The sequence below is a fragment of the Anser cygnoides genome, chromosome 3 (genome assembly GCF_040182565.1).
Source record: "Anser cygnoides isolate HZ-2024a breed goose chromosome 3, Taihu_goose_T2T_genome, whole genome shotgun sequence".
Lineage (NCBI taxonomy): Eukaryota > Metazoa > Chordata > Aves > Anseriformes > Anatidae > Anser > Anser cygnoides.
In genome coordinates this window covers 82,708,342-82,725,961 of record NC_089875.1, presented here as the reverse complement: position 1 = coordinate 82,725,961, position 17,620 = coordinate 82,708,342, and the positions used below count along the sequence as shown (strand labels likewise).

At 44.8% G+C, this 17,620-nt stretch overlaps 1 protein-coding gene across 11 annotated transcripts in view; it reads right to left on the bottom strand.

Annotated features, from left to right (window-relative positions):
* The window catches only part of BACH2 (BTB domain and CNC homolog 2), a 191,670-nt gene that overhangs the window by 148,206 nt on the left and 25,844 nt on the right, over positions 1-17,620 (bottom strand). For 9 of the 11 annotated variants that reach the window (XM_066994521.1, XM_066994530.1, XM_066994524.1 and 6 more), the window contains one exon: positions 2,288-2,374. The gene's annotated coding sequence lies outside the window, so the exon portion shown is untranslated. Of the gene's footprint in view, positions 1-1,040; positions 1,066-2,287; positions 2,375-17,620 lie in introns of those variants that run through there. The other 2 variants (XM_066994526.1, XM_066994529.1) reach the window with 2 other exon arrangements.

The following is a 17,620-nucleotide window of genomic DNA, read 5'->3' as shown; positions in this document are numbered from 1 at the left end:
GCCTCTCCTCCCACCATGCCACCCTGGCCGTGGCGCTCGAAACCACACATGGCCCCACCAAAAACGCATCCAAAGAGTGGGGACGCCGTGGTGTGCAGCCCCCCGTGCCCCCCAAAAACACACAGTGGGATGGCATCGCCCAGCGTCAATGCCTGATGCACCATGTTACAAAAATAGGTGCTCTCCTGGCCCACCCCGGAGCTGCCATGGCGCTCATCGCATCTCGCACGCACACGCCGCTCAGTTTGGGTGACATCGACCCCAACCCAACACTGCAGGTGGACATCGAAAACAAGCCCGTCAAGTGGAGGACATTAGCAACCTATCTCTTGCCCCCAATAGGGCTTTCTATAAGCCCATCTGGTTTTGGTCACCCAGCCCACCAAATCGAGAAAAAAAAGAAAAAAGGAAGAAAGAAAGAGGAATGGAATGAGAAAGAACTGAAGAAAAAGGAATGAAAATATTTACTTTCCCTGTGGTAACTAAACAAGCTTTTTCTCTAACTATAAAAAAGCTTTCAAGTGTTGTGTTTTAGAGGACCTTGTACCATATGTTTGCTTTATGATTCCATGAATTCTAACTACTATTTATGTTTTTAAAGCACTTCCATCCTTCTGTTTATTTCTGAAGTCACCTATGGGAGATCAGCAGTAATTTTCCTCCCAGGTTGGCCAATTTAAGATTAATCATGACCTAATGCAAGTATTCAGGGATGCAAGCAATAGGATATTCAGCAAATCCCACACTTGCTCCTTTAAAATAAGTTTATACTCTGCAATGAGTCACACATACAGTGTTTATGCAAGTAACCAGTGCTACAAGAGAAAAAAAGTCCATTACATTTGCGAACACATACGCATCACAGCTGTAAGCACACAACTGCTTACACCAGGACTCATTTCTATGACTGGATATTGATTTTTCAATAATGTGTCATTATACTGATGTTGATACAGCAACTATCTTCCTGGAGTATGCAATTTAATATTAAAAAGAAGCTGGCTCGAGGAAATATCAAATCCCCACACCCATTCACATACTATTTAAATGTCTTTCCTGGTCACAAATACAGCAACGCAAAGCCGCACTTGCATTTCTTTCCCACCTAGCACCTAACAAAGAAAAAGGAATCATCAGTTAAAAACAGTTCAATGTAAGGCAACCAGCTCTGCTGACCTGCTCCTTGATAAAATAGTGCAGCACTTCTTCAGTTTGTGCTGAAAACTAAAAGCCTACATCGACAAAGATGCATGCTTTTCCATCTCCTCATACCTGTGAAAAATCAGCGTATGAAAGAGCCACTGTAAACCCTTATCCTGGAATCAAATACACATGGGAAAAACCCTTCTGCTTGTGAAAAGCCTGATGACTTCACCAGGACTGCCTAAGAAGTGTGAGAGTAGGATCCGCCTGGATGCTTTCCTGCTCAGCCTACTGTAGGAAACCTGCTTTTAGCAGGGGTTTGGACTTTGTCTCCAGCGGTCCCTTCCAACCCCTATGATTCTGCAATTTTCTGATCTGGCCCCACTCACAAACTCCATCGCAATTAGCACTGTAAATGCCCCCCTCTCCAGCTTCCCCTGTCCCTCAGGAAAATAATTAAATGATTAAAAACATAAGATGCATTTTAGCTAGCAACTTACATTTTTTATAAAATCAGGTCTGAACATATCAGTAACATTATTTAAACATCACACATTGGGATTCCTACAATTCTTCAACAAGAAATAGTCTCCATTCACACAAAACAAACAGTGGTAGTCCTCTACAGCAATGATCTAGGCACGGGTCTTTTAGCAGACAACTATCTGCTCTGATCCAGAAATCTTTTAAAATGGGGAATTCAAAGGAGATAGTCATAGATTCAACATTTTACAGTCTGAAGGGCCAGATAATCATTTGACCTTCTTCCATAAAAACAGGCCTGGGGCTTCCCTTCTACTTCTGTGCAGTTGTAAGTGGTTGAATAAGAGCCTCTCTCTTAGGGTAAAACAAAACAAAACAAAGCAAAACACTAACACAGAAAACTAAAAAGAACAAGCTCAGTTTTAACAGCCTGCCATAACAAAGGAAGATGCCCCAGCAACACCGTCCTATTCACCAATCACCCCTGCTGCCAGAACACTTACACCCGCTTGCCTGGTCGGAATTAATTTAGCAGCGGGCCACGGGGTCTCGCTATACCTTGTCACCTTCCTGTACCGTTCAGTCTCTGACAAAGGGCCACTGTCAACCTGAAATCTAGCCAGTTTTTAAAGCGTAATAAAAAGTGGTGTCACATTATTACCTGAATCCACCGAGTCCTCCAGCCAACAATGATGTTTCTGCAATCACATTTTCCTGTTTTTAAAAACTTCTCTCTTGCCTCATCGCTCTGTGTGAAAACCAACACAAAAGAGAAAATTGATTAACTGCAGAAGATTATCTATTATTTGTATTACAGCTGTTAGACTTCCCAGCAGACTTTTAGGTCTTTTTTTTTTTTTTTTTCCTGCTGAGTGTCATGAAGATATTAACCAAGGAAAAGTCCTTTCTCCAAAATTCCTTATTGACCAACCATCGGCAGACTGCACCTTGGAGGGGGCAGCCTAGAAAGGACAGCAGATCGCTTGTGGAGCTGTGCAAGGAACTCAGCTCCCTGAGCCCAAATCCTGCATCCCAGGATGAAAGCCCAGCAGATACTCAGTGCCACCAAAAGCAGACATATGGGGGAAGAGGGAGCTGCTTCTACATTTCTTTCAGTTTCAGCAGTAAATACGTGCCACTAATAACCACAGCAGCAATGTAAAAATAGTACTTGCAAAATTACATCAACAGTAAATTACTTAACTGTACAGTTTCCCTGAACTGTGCACCTACAACATTATCTAGGTAGCGACTTGGCTTAAAATTCTTAAAAGGGTCTTTTTGTGTCTGTGCTTACTCCCTGCTTCACAGATTACTAGCTTTATGTTTCAGCGTCAAACCCTCCCACCAATACACCGATGAACCATAATGGACGCTTAAGAAATTTCCATACTTAAACAAGGGAGAAAAAAGGCCATATGGTAGAAACCCAAATCAAGATACAGCCTCATAAAAAAACTACCAGCCTCTCTGAGCCGCCTGAAGACACATCATACGTGAAGAAAAAATGCGACTGGATTTTCGGTACTGGAAATGCCATTAACGTCAATATTTCATTGCTTTCTCTGAAAGCAAACAAAACAAATACCTTCACTTCAGGAAATGCAACTCAACCATCTGTACTTGATCCCTTGCCTACCTTCACAAGGACAAATGAAGTAGACACAGCCACGCAGCACAGGTGGGATACGGTTGTCATACCCCTCCTGCCGTACCAGGGGCTCGAGTGTTTGGCATACTCTGTCCATGGGCGACATGGATGTCTGCCAGAGAGAGCTTTGTTGCAAGGTTTTGGTCACAGCGGTCTGATTGAGCCATTTCAGGAAAAAAAAAAAAAAAAAAACAGTGTCTGGAAAAACTCAACACGTTCTGGCAACCGCTGCAACAGAGATTTTAACCCTGGGACTAGCACTGAGAAACTGGGCTTTTCCATGGAAAGTGAACTTTAGTGTCCACGACAAAAATCTGCCTGAATCTGGCCAATTTGCAAGCTTTCCAAAAAAATGAAACAAAGCAAACAAACAAAAAAAGGAACAACCGCAAGTGTGAAAAGATTTGCAACTTCCCGAGCGAGGTCATGGCTGACCCCTGTGCTTGCTCCAGGCGACCTCCCTGCCACGGCCCCGGCAGCGTGGAGCCACTGAAGCTACAGGCAAAGCAGCCAAAAGCTGGGCCAGGGGAAGGAGGAGAAAAATACACCAGAACAAGAAACTTCACTGGACAGGGATGGGAAAATGGAGGTTGGATGGGGAGAGAGCGACAAGCCGGTCAGACGCAGAGGGCTGCAGGTGGTCATGCGGTGGCTATGAATCCTGTTTGCATTGATACAATGCCAGCTGATGCCATTTGCCATTGTTGTTTGCTTCTTGCGTTTTTTCTTTGGTGTAGCAAAGGTAGCTTGTAAGAAAGAGCACTGACGGGTGGAAGCATTGAAAAGAAGTGTTGTGGGTTGCTGCTGCCTGCAGCATCTCCCTTTGTGCTTCCCCTGCCGTGCTCGGTGCACTGGACATACCTGAGCTGTGCATCAGTGCTGTGGTATAAAAGCACAGGAAAATACTGGTGTTTGCTGGCAACGAAGGCAGCAGCCACCCCCCGGCTCCCTGCTATCCCTCTGGCCGCTCGGGCAGACGAGCTGTGCCCCAGAGAGCTGCCACGTGGCCGCAGCGCAGGGCACTCGAGTCATCTCAACCCAGCATCTCCCAAGTGACCGCTAATGGCGAGTTCCTAACCAACCCGAAACCCTGGCTTCTCTCAAGTAAAACTAATGAACACTCACAGCAAAAGCAAAAGTGAAGTGTATTTCCAGTATGTGAAATATTATGTGACACTGAGACGTCTCCGTGGCCAGGCTGTGAGATCCTCAAGATCCTTTGTCCTCTATTTTAGCTCTTCCCGTAAAAAAAAAAGCAGCAACGCTTCCCAAACCATTCGTCAAACCCTCGAGCGTGACAGCGATAAACGGGAAAGTTGGTGAGGAAATTACTAACTCCTTCAGTAGGATTTGAGTGGTGTGCAATAAATAAAGCCAGGGGCCAAAGGCGGAACAGCAGGAGGAAGCCACGATGCTGAAGAGCTCGCTCGCTGCGCGCCGAGAGCTCCGCGTTCAGCGCCGAGAGAGGGACGTGATCACAAAGTCACAGGCTGACCGTGCGTTCCCGAGGCTTGCACCAGGGCTGCGCAAATCATTTTTATATCTGGGTGATTCACAACGTGACCTTACTTGTAATATTTCCATGTGTTTGTGTATGAAAATAAAATTAACAGCAGATAGCTGAAGTGGCCCTAGATATTATGCCGGCTTAGGGCATTCACAGCCTATAACACTGTGTAGCTCTACAGTCAACCCAATGCACGATGCAAGAGGACGGTTCTTAAAGGTAAATAATTCAGGGCTTGAATTCTTCAAGGTAAATAATTTAGGGCTCTAATGAACTTGCCGACTGCAAACAGGGAGCTGCACTGCTCGGAGCCCTCCAAACTGCCCTACATGCAATCCTCGGGAGTGCAGAGCAGAAACCGTCAGCAAACACATGCCTCAAATATTCCTGGCTGTAGCAACAAGGGCTCGCTCGCTCTCAAACAAAAGGAATCTCGGCTGGGAAAAGGCAGCTACGCAGATCAGTTCCCGTGCTCTGTAGTGTGTCCGCAAGCTGGTGAAAAGGAGGTGCGATTTAAGAACCATCGCTCAGGCAAGCAGTGAGGAGGTCTGTGAAGCCAGGTAGTTGACCCATGCTAGTATCCCACTGAGGCACCAAAAAAGCCCTTCAAGGATAGCCAACATAGCAGTTTGGTCCAGAGGCGCTAAAAACACAGGTGACTATGGGTGAGGCTGTACGCTCACAGCTAAATATGATATTCAGTAGGTTAAAGACACCAGACAAACAACCAACTCCTCCTCACTTCACAGCCTCTCTTCCTCATCCTCATACAAAATTGGCTGTCATCAACTGCTTTTGTCAACGCCTGGGAATTTCTGTGCATCCATACACCAAAACACACTTCAGATGGGCAAACTCCATCAACAAACTACGGGAACAGTCCTCACCAACTCCTAAATTACCAACCTTCATCCTCTACTACTAAGGGCTCATTCACCAACAGCAACAATTCCTGAGAGAAACCCTATTAAAATGGGGAAAACGGCGAATTGTCAGTTACGCAGTAACTGCTGTTGCTACAAAAACTTTTGGGGATTTTTTTTTCACACCTGCAGAAAACAGCACGTAAAGAAGACCCTACAGTTCCCTCACAACGTCTGATGAGAACGGCATGACACAAAACGTGGAGCAAGACCCCCGTGGGCCGCCTTGCTGCCAAGACAGGAGCACAGCAGGGCAACCTGCCCACAGACCAGCCATCAGGGCCGCCACCGCCGTTCTCACTCCGTACCCAAAGGAGATGCGATCTCGGCGCCAGCAGAGATCTAGGTCACCCCACCGTAGACGAGGAAGCTGGAGTTATCCCAGCGTGATCTTCGAGGTAATGTTCCCAAAAGGGGAAGCAAATCTGTGGCGAGGTTGCCTCCGACGAGATCCTGGGCGTGAAACGAAAACAACCCCTGGCGGTTTCTTTGCTCCCTGGCGATACCATCCGACTGAAAAACACACTGCACGATGTAAACTACTTTGCAAGAAGAGTTTGTTGTAAATACTCAGGTTTCAGCATCTCCAGAGCTGGGAAGTGCAGCTCAGCTGCCAAAGTCTACCTCCTGAATGCCAGGCTGGAAAGTACTTGTTGGCCTCTCCCCTGCTTCAACAATGAAAACCCAGACACGGAACAAGAAAGAAAGCATGAATGACAATGACCTATTAGTTTTTAAGCCTATGTTATTTGTGAACAATAGCTGTGCTGAGCCTCTATGCAATCTGGTAGTTGATACCTATCCAGGAACAGAACTGAAAACCAAAACAGCCTTCAAATCTCTGCTAACTGAAGTTTCTGTAATCTGTAATCTTTACGCCGTTTCCTTGTTTATGTCTCATGATACCGGAGTTCAGCTTTTGGAGCAACACAACTGAAGAACCTAGAAAGTGAAATGTGATCTTATTTACGAAATCAGAGAGCACGCCGCTAGCAAGAATTCGTACACACACACACGTCCAAATCCTGCTCCTCAGTCAAACACCCACTCTTGAAATCCTGTACCAACCAGATCAGCAAATGTGCACATGCTTGCACTCTTGCAGAAACAATAGTCTCTTTCAGTCCATACAATCTTCTAAAGAAACAGGCTAAAACGTCATGGGAAAAGTTAGGAAATATCTGCAGAAAACAGTTCACAAGATGAAAGGCAGAACGAGGCTTTTAAATTGTATGAAGTACATGACATGGAGGAGAAATTCAGCTTCGCCACCTATCCACTCTTCCAAGAGGCTTTCTTTTGTAATTTTTGCAAAATGTTCAGGATGGAAAAGGGGCCTGACAGCACTTTAGAAAATAACACACTCCAGAGGTGGGATGGCTCCCTTGTAACAGGAGCGCTTCAGGCAGCACTCACCTCGCAGAGCCATGCAGATCTTGCTGCCGATACCCGCTCCCCTCACATCTCCCACTGACATCAGGAGTTTTCAGCCCTTTTTGCAGGCAGGATGAGAGGCAGGATGAGTCCTCCTGCCCCAAGCACACAGCTCTCCTCCCATCACTCCCACCCTGCACTGCTCTGCTGCTGCAGAGGGCACGGCTCTGCTTTTTAATTAATCCGGCACAAGTTTTGAGCTGCCGCGGGGCTAAGCAACACGACGGTATGTCTTCTGTCTTGAAATGCCACGGCAGGAGAGCCTACCGAGGGGAGAGGAAAACTCCCTGCCATAAGGGTGGGGAATTGAGGACCGACAAGAAGCTGCAGCGATGCCACTCCTGACCCCTCCAAATTTTGCCTCCAGAAGACTCAAATATGAGAAAGTGAATCAGCGGGGAACTGGGGCACAGCAGCCGGCTGTCAGTAACTATGGTTGGGAACATCCCTCACAAGTCACTGTGGAGTCGTACCATCCAGCCTGTACTCCACACCGCAGGCCTCCAAAAAAGCCACCAGAACAAAACTTCCCCCACTGCCAGAAGCAGCACTCACAGATTTAAAACGAATCCAGCTCTACAAATCCTTGTTTCTCCTCTGAAAAGGAAGTGATCGCTCCCGTATCGCAGCCCATTTTCTATGCGTGCACTCACACTGCCCATTATATTTTAATCATCTGGTATGCGTCTTTCTACGGGATTGCTCACGTTAAGGAAAACACCGACTCCTGTTCTGCGAAAACACCACGAAGGGTAAGAGCAGCGACTGCGGCTTGAACCTTTGCCTTGTGCGGAGCAGACAGTGTAACTGCTGCCTCTCCCAGCTCTCACACCCGTCCCCTAAAGTTGCTCTCACTCTCTGCAGGATTTAAGCAATTAATCTAGAACCGACTGTACATATTTTTCAAGCCGTAGGAGTAAATCAAAGTATTATTTGATGCATCTGATTATACAGACACCATATGAGAATGTGAGAGCTGATCAGACAAGCATACAAGTTGCTTTTTCATTTCACAGCTCCTAGAGTCAAAGAGGGTGTGCAGGACCCTGATATATACCAGATGTTTTAAAGTAAGGTGGAAAAACTGGTGCGGACACATTTGTCCATGGTGAAAGCTTCCTGACAGCTACCAACTGGCTCTGCCTTAGCGTGCAGCCTAGCTTTGCCTATGAAAGATTAAAAGCCTAATGGAATGGGAATAGTCACAGCTTTTATGCAGACATATAATCCTGCTCTCGATCCTGCTCGGTTTTCCCGAAAATAAATTTGACAGGTCTGTCCGTACGATGCGAGAAATCCTCAAAACAGACCCTATTTCATTAACTATATTCTTGGGACTACTGAAGACAAATGGATTATTTTAGAGAAGCAAGTTTGGGCTGGAGCTCATCTGTGGTTTTACCAAGTTCCACACTGAACCAAGGAAATGAAAGCATTTTTTCACTTGTTTTTGTAGCAAGTCTTGAGTCACTTTCATTCAGATTTATTTTTTTTTCAGAATTTGTTTTTGGATTAAGAAAAAAGCAGCTTTCACCTCAGCTCACAGAGCCCTCCGTCACTGCCTTCCCTGCAGTATAAGTACATGTGACGACTTCAAATCTCTGTCCTGAAAAGCCAATTTCCATCTTGTCATTACAATACTGGGGACTGGAGAATGTTTGCTTTTCTTAAAGAAAAAAAAAAAAGCCAAAGTTATCATAAAGAAAAAAAAGAAAAAACTCAAAAACAGTGCTGTTTCTCAGGAACAGGAGTGCGCATGTATCTGGTACTGTGGCCCCTTGGGTGAAGCTCAACGCGGAGAGCTGAAGTCTTTCCATGGCCTCTGGATGAACTCCGGAGAGTTCAAAATATTGCAAAAGGTGGTCACTGATGTCCTTGACATCGAGCCATGTGGGTGCACGAAGGGAGGATGCCTGCATCAGCCACACAGCCCCGTCCAGCCGCACACACCCGCGGGAGCTTTCAGACCCTGCAATGATAGGAACCACGTAAGGAGGAGCAAGACTTTGGTATCTTTCTCGTTCAAGACACTTCAGCTCCTATTTCCATAAGCCGTGCTGGTTCAAAGAACACCACGGGATGTGTGTGAAAGGAAAAGGAGCATCCCGGGCCAGGGACAAGAACATCCACACTCTGGAGGTGCAAGCCGAGAGCTCGCGTCTCGCACGTCTCCCACATCCGACCTGAAGCAAGTTCTTCACTGAGCATTGACTCACTTCTTTTCCTACATAGTGTTTTCAATCATAAAAGGAAATTTTGGAGATTTAACTGGGGCATGAAAGGTGACAGGACATGTAGCTCACAATCCGGTTGAATAGTATTTATACCTTTTTATTTTAAGCATTTACTTGTGCACACCCTTCTTTCAGACAGTCTCAAGATCTGCACCGACATTAGTCACTCCTGCATGGTACTGTGAAAAATAATCCTTTGCAATTAAGCATACACTTTCTTCCTTACTGCTCTGGGAGGACACCAACCCATGGACCTCACTTCTTCCAAGTACCACCTTCTGCCTCCACCGAGTCCTTCAGTCACTGGTTCCAGCTGCATCTCCTTTCCCTTTGAGCCATCAGTTAAGACTGCTGGGTCTGATCTCCAAGTCCCCAGCTATCAGTGTCTTCAAGGACAAATGTTTGGATGCTATTAGCCCTACGAGAAAACATGCATTTAGTCCATACGCAAGGGCTCCTGAAACACAGCTGTTAGGCACAAATCTCAGTTTCTGAAATTTTCCTTTTGTTGCCTCATTATCTTCACTGCATCCATGTAGAAAGTGGAGTCCCCACAGGTGTAGTCTTCATGCTTCCAGCTGCATCTAATGCTGGCTAGTCAACCAGATGCAAGATGTTGCATCGACCTGATGTTTCACTTCAAAGTCTCAACAATTTTCTCTTACTTCTAGGACTAGGTGCTTGTGGTTTCAATTACCACTGGGGAAGTATAAACTCACAGCCAACACTTGAGATTGCTTCCCAGCTCCGCTGGGCTGCCCTCAAAAGAAAAACAACCAGAAGAAGACAGACAAGAAATGGCTTAAATCGGACACCTAGAAAATACTCTGTACTAAGCAAAGAATTAAGTGAAATTAATTGAAATAAAGGCTCTCCCCCCCCCCCCCCCCCCCCGTCATCTTTTTAATCTTACGAGCAGGCTCTCTAAGAAATAGCTCTGACCGAGAACTCCTGGCCACTGAATTTAATCATGCAGGCACTGACTTCATGCCATCGTTATCTCCCAGTCAGCCCGTTCCAGCTAAGAAGTCTTTAATATTTCCAGCAGAATCCATAGACTGCTGAAACTCCATTTTTTAAGTATAGTCATGCAAGGAAAAAAAAAAAACAACTCACCAATGAAGAACAAAAATACCAGATCAATGTGCACACAGTCCTAGAAATACAACTCTAATCTGTCACTTGTGAAGAAATCTCTCTCAAAGAAATGTTTATGTTAAAATTTAAAGTTATGTTCAACATTAATCTTAGGGAATTTTACAACAGAACATACCAATTTAAAAAGGATTCTATAGTTTTAATGAATTCCTAGAACCCATAGACAGGAATTAAATGGGGGTGGGGGGGACCCACAGTGTTGGCTAGACATATTTCAATATTTGTTACCATAGAAACAAGCCAGCAGATTTAGGTTTTGGAGTTATCCTTGCTATAAAATATTAAACTTCTTACAGTTTTTGCATATGTATATTATGGCAAGAACACTGTCAATCCTGATAAAACCCAAAGCATCTTAATTATTTAACAGGGTTTTAGTGTGTGTTTTTTTTTTTAAGAATATCTTTTTTTTTTCCTTAATAGACTGTATTTTAAAATCTTCCAGTACTTCCAGAATACCAGAGACACTTCTGGCTGACAGAATAATATACAGGAGATGCACAGGGAATAAGGACTTATTTTGCCATGATGCTGTGGAGAAGTTGTAGATAAAAGGAACAAAATCATATTCTAATAAAGAAGATTCAACAATAATGATAAAAATTATACCAATTAGCAACTCTGATAATTTTACTAGCTAAAAATACATTAAATGTTATATTACATTTGAAAAACAGTTCATACTTCAAGTTTTTTTCATTTATTTTTAAGCCCTACCAATAGAGAAATGCTAACATGCGGAATTTAAGTGATCGAGATAACATCTTGACACTTCAACGATATCAAGCACTTCTGGCAGATGCCTGAGAAACGAAACAAATGCATTGTCCTTTCATGCCTCAAAAGAGTATCAACAGTTTTATTCATTTCAGCGTCCCCAACACGCGAAAGATCAGCAAATTCAAACCAAAAGGGGGGACAGATGTTTGCTCGAGCACGCTCCTTCAAAGGGGAAGGAGAAAACCCGTGTTCAGACAACTCAGGTGGTGCTGCGGACTGACAGCTCAGCCTGCCGCCCCGACGACTCCTGACTGCCACGAGTTTGGCCGTGAGCTCAGAAGACCAACACTCGTGCAAGCCCGAGCTCAGAGCCGCTGGGACTGGATGCGCATGGGTGACACTGACCCTGATTTTGCAGCCAGAAGCGGTTCCGTGTTGCAGCTCTCACTTTCGGTTTGGATACAAGAAAATCTGTTTATTGGAGGCTCGACGTGAGGCTTCCACATGAGGAAAAAAATGAAAAACTTGAGAGTAAAAGCCATAAACCACACAGTTGTTTCAATACTATATTCCTGCACGGAAGGGAACCAGGAAAAACACCAACAGAAGCAAAGCAAACCAGAACAAAGAAGAAAGCTGAGCGAGACTGAAACACCCTCTTCTTCCAAGAATTAAACAATGGTTTTTATGAAGTGTAAAGACAAGCAGTGGGACTACCATTTCCTAATACTTCTGAGGTCAGTCATCTCGCACAGGTTCTCAAATAGCTAATTAAATGTATGCAGTGCTCATTAAGCTTTTCTACTCAAGTGCACACCAACACCTTAAAAAAGCCCAATAGCTTAAGCCTCTTAAAAAAATGGAAAAACTTATTCTTGAAGGGTTGCAAGACAACCCCTTTAACTAATGGAAAATCTTCAACACTTAGAGGAAAATGGTAAAACATCTTAATTTCAAATGAGTAAGAATTTAAATGTCACTTCCTGCATGTTACATTGATTTGAAGAACCTTGCATTTTTGTTTTCTTTGGTGTGGTTAACGGTGGAATCTTTTTAGAATACATTTCTATGGTATTTACTGTTGCATGTTTATGTTCTGCAACTGTTTTGCATAATTCTGAATACAAGAAAAGCAGAACGAGATTTTTCCTCTGTGAAGAAAGAGAGAGATCTAAAAAGAAGCAGACGACTGGAGCTTTCAAAGAAAGAAAGACTGGGAAAAAACTATCCCAACACTCAAGGGAAAAACGCGCAATTTCCTTTCACTGACAGCTGCAGCGAGGTACAACGAATTTATTTTATCTGAGCAGTTACGTACACATGTTAAATGCAGAGCGGCATTATGTACTATAGAGAATTTACCAACACGGGTCCACAAAGGGCACCACTATCAACGTGCAGTTGAGAGGTGGGAAGTTCTTCAGATGTCCGAGCAAGTCCTGGAATGACAGGAGATGCATGCAGCAGATGTTGTCAACGAGATGGCATGTAATACATCCATTCAAATGCAGACCTATGGACCCCCTGGATGTCTCCTCTTATAGGCTCCCAGGGCCAGCTTTGTCACTTAGTGAACAGTACCACAAGACTCATTTCCCATTGCTATCGCAGGTATCAACAATACACATCCCCCCCCAGCATTCTCACCAAGTGTTTTTAACTCACGGTTTGGTCTGAAGAATCACTTAAGAAACACAATGCAGCTTTTATAAAGTTTTCTGTAGAATTAATATGTAAAAGTAAAATAAAGCAGCAACGATTATACATATGCATTGTAGGTATATCTTGGAACAAAGGAGCTATCATTCAATCAGATCGCTCATCTGATAGATACCTCTCCGATGCTTTGTCAAAAAACAAGAAACGCATGCACAGAGTGATGGCTTTTAATTCATTTGACAAGAGCCTCGCTGACTAGAGTGATAGCTTGCACCAGTGGTGCAGATGGCTTTGGTTGCCCTCCTGTGATGGCAGGCTAGCTCCTATCCAGGTCCAACTCCAGGTCCCAAAAATGAGGGGCAGGCAGCAAACCCCTCGCATCAGTGCTCCTGAGCATGAGGATGGTGCACTCCAGCTTTGGGTAACACCTGAGCATGTGTGCGCCTCTCAAATTCCCAGGGCTCTAGTTGGTCTCCTTAAAATGTATGCTTTAGGAAATACATGGGGAAGATAAAACAGGCTGTTCTGTTTCTCTGTCTCGTGACACAGGCAGAAGATTAATCTAAACCAAATAAAAATTCAATGCGCATAAAAGAAAATACTTTCTACACAACATGCAAATTACCCACTAGTAACACATTCCACTTTCTATCACGGAGGCCAAGAGTTCGGTTGGCTTCAAAAAGGGCCTGGATGAGAATTTCCTACCTCAGCAAAATTTTGGAAACGAACATAAAACATCTCATGCTTTACCCAATAATTAAGGGAGAAAGCCGAGACCATCACAGACTGTAAGGATGATGTATTCGCCCTTCAAGGTGGGGCAGGATACTGCTCTTTCCTCTGGAGCATCTCGTTGCTGGTCACCAAAATAAAGACACGAAATTGTGGTATGTGGGCAGGAATCTGAACGGCATAGCAATACGTACAACTTTTCTATTATTGGAAGATTAAAATGCAAGAGAGTTGATGAATGGGAAGGATTAAATATAGAAGGAAAAAATAAGCAAAATGATTAATTGCTAGGAAATGGAACTGCTGATTTATGGAAGAGAAAATTAGCAAGATTTAGGAAACGGGAGAGAATAAGCAGTGCCCGAGCTGCAGGGCTGGACCATCTGGAGTGCAGGAGGCACGGCAGAGCAGCATGCGCGCCCCGAAGCTCGGCTCTCCGCTTCCCCTCCTCGCGGCCCCTGTGTGTGCAGAGGCTGGAAATCACTGGCTTTAAAACAACAAGCTGCGACCAGTTGTAAATAATATCCTATAATCTAAAACAAAGAAAACTGGTCTCTTCGCTCCGCTGAACACTTCTTTGTGGTCTTTCAGTAGCCTGGTAGCAGTGTCATGCTCATATCCTGGAATTGCAGAGTTTTCAAGAAATTTCTAAAAATGTTGGCTGTTTTCATTTATTTTAAGAAGTGATAAACAGGAAGGGGAATTTTTTTTAGGATATTTATATTCAATTTTTAGGACACAGTATTTCAACAGTACCCCATGCTTCTGGTCCTACGCGTCTTTGCTCTGCAGTCACACAGATAATCATACTCTTTTGCTGTTGACTTACCACCAACAGCCACCTCAAAGCAGCACAAACCCAAGCAATAATGCAGCACCTGAAACTCTATTATGATCAGCCGTTTGCTTGGTGTCTTCAATCCATTTGCTATTGTGGAGAATGATAATACATAGGAAAAAAAAAAAAAGCAGATATGCTGTGAAGCTGTAAAAGCACTTCACGTTTTAGCATAACACCTGCTTGATTTTTTTTTTTTTTAAACTTGATGCCATTTTTAAATCACTTACAAAAATACTTTTTTCAGTTAAAAAAAAAAAAAGATACAACCGACTACATCCTCTTTGGGTTACGCTCATGAATGAGCTATTGTCTGCATTAGAAACAAGCACCTGGATCAATTCATGGGTATCCAGCGAAGCCTGTTCATTTCCTTTCAAAACAATGATTTACAAGAGACCCCATCCGATCCCTGGTGTTAAACACAAAATCTCCAGGGCCACGCACAAGATGCACACCCAGGGGTACGGGTGGCTGGAAGGAGTTGACTTCTGCTGGAGCCCAAGTCCCCAACGTGACACAGGGCAGGAGCCCATTCCCTCCCCAGAGAGGGTGGTAAGACACCCAGGCAAATACTTTTCATACTTTTCCAAAGGTCTTTTATGAAATACTGCACCGAAGACTCCTTAAAAACAACTTTGTGCTATCTTTGACAGATCTGACGTTTCCTCACACGAGGCTTTATATAGGATCATCCCCACGATGGCCAGGTACTGTCTATGGAGGGTAAACAGCAGGATCTGGATTCTCAAAGAAAGCAAATTAGGGAACAAGTAGTCTGAGGCTGTGTGGAAGCATCCGTACGCTTCTATTTGAGCATAAACTTCTTATTCAAAAACAAAACAACAAGCCAACAATTCAGCAGGGACACCTCCCACCTTTTCTTTCACCTCCTCTTGCTCCCACGCCTCCTAGGCAGAATTTTCCAGCCCTCTGCTTCCTGAAGGACGAGCCCAGAAGAGCAGTCACGGTGTCACTCACACAGCCCGGGGAGGGTTCAAGCTCTTTGCGAAGGCTTAGACCCAAGGCACCGCCATCCATGCGGCCTCCTCGTGCCTGTCACTCCAACCTCCCAGGACCTCAAAACTTCTAAATTTTCATGGGTCACTCCTCTTCTGTACTCAAGAAGGAGCCTTCTTTTGAACACAAGGACAGCCAGCACTGTGTTTCAGAGGGACTCCAGCAGCTCCTCCCGCTCCACTGAAGGAAGGTCTGTATAAACTTTAGGATCGGGGTTTAAGCAATACATCACTTCGATACATTTTTCTTGCTGAGCTCCAGGTTTACTCACTAGCCTTCTGAAGGGCACCTTCTCATTCGTCTTGAGTAAACAGAGGATTTTTTTCCCCTCTGCAAAGGCTAAGATCTAGGGGAATGGGACAGGTCATCCGCTGTGAGAAAATGCCGCATGAAGAGCAATAATATCTTTGAGAATCAAATATATATGATAAACAACAAGAAATGAACCACGCTCAGTGTAACGCTGTGGGCTACAACACAGTATGTTTTCCACTGCATAGTGCCATACAGTCTTCCTATAAGCTAAATGAACTCCTGTATTTGATTTAATGGGAATCTGTTGTTCTAAGCAAAATACATACGGCTAGGTTTACTTAAGCTACCAAGCATTTAAATGAAACTGAGAAGAAAAATCAGAACAGGCCTAACACATTTCAGAAAAGGGCAGCTATAACAATAATTAAGCTAAAGTGGCCAAGAGAAAATTGGAATCACTTAACATATAATATTCAAAAAAAAAAATTAAATCCATACTGAAAATTCACCACAGCGTTCACACAAAAGGATGTGGTGATGAAAAGCTGGTATTTTGCAGGATCAGCAACGAGATATTTCAAACTCAGACATCCAAGCACAGGAGGCTGGAAATGCCATACTGCAAGGAGCTGCTTGCAGAACGGCAGCACTGGTGGTGTAGACGGGGGGGGGGGGGACAGGGCACAGGTGCCCATGCATCACCTGCACCACCAGGGGAGGAGGTAACATCTACACACAGGCCTTGAACTTCACTCAGGAGGCAAGAACATCTGCTTGCTGTCATCCTGATGGGTATGTACGGCCTTGGTACTAACAGGCTTATTTCAGACACATCCATCCCCCTAAGAAACGCGTGTTGGTAAAAGCAGGAGGGCCACAATCTGCACAACCAGCAGAACTCCAGTGCCTCACCAGTGCTCATCAGGAAACCCTGGTTGCGCTTGGGAGTCAACTTCACCCCTTTAGGCTTGGTTTGTCCCAAGTGGGCACCAACGCTAGCCTCTGTCCTGGCACCCTGAGGTCACCCTCCCTGCTGGCACACTTCAAAATGGGGCATCACGGTCCAGTTCCCCTCTGTCCCCATACCAGTGCCATCCTCCCAGGCTCCCAGTGGGCTTAAGCACACGCTCAGCCAGAATTCAGCCCTAATTCCAGGTCTACCAGTTTACTTCTTCCAGGGCACACAGGAACAAATCAGATGTATGGATGGGTTTTACATGGGCTCTAGAAACCAACCTTTACTTGGAAAAGTACCAGAAGTGCATAGCCAGAAAAAACAGCAGTTGCCTACATACTCTGTCCTTTCTTTCAGCTGATGCAGAGCAGGATACAGTAGGTACTCTTGGACACTAGCAGTCCAGAAGTGGGCCAGAACTGGGCTTATCTTCTACACGGGGGATTGCTGCCTGACCTTCACACCCTGCCTCTTACTGCAACAAGCCCCTGGGCCTGAAGGAGCCTGTTTGCTACAGAAGCACACCCACGGTTCCTCTCTGGATTGACCCAATTGCTGACACATTCTCCCAGACTATCTCCAAATTGGAGCTTAAAAGGTGTAACAGCTGCCCTGATTCATCTGAAGGAAACAGCATTACTCCCTGTAGACACGTACAGCCACCCTGGCTTCCAACGCTCTTTCCCCAAAAGGGCTTCCAGTTGAAAAGGTCCTTTCCATCAGCAAGGACCCCGCTATGACACCCTTGGACCTAGCAGCCCCATGGTAACACCCAGTTGTCTACCTAGCTGTAAGGCATCAACCTCCTTTCAGCAGAGCTGTGCCCTGGCCCGAACCCTGCCTCTTCGCAGACAGTGAGAGGAAATTCTCAGTTTGTGTTAAAAGGGGAAGAAGTAAGGAGTTTG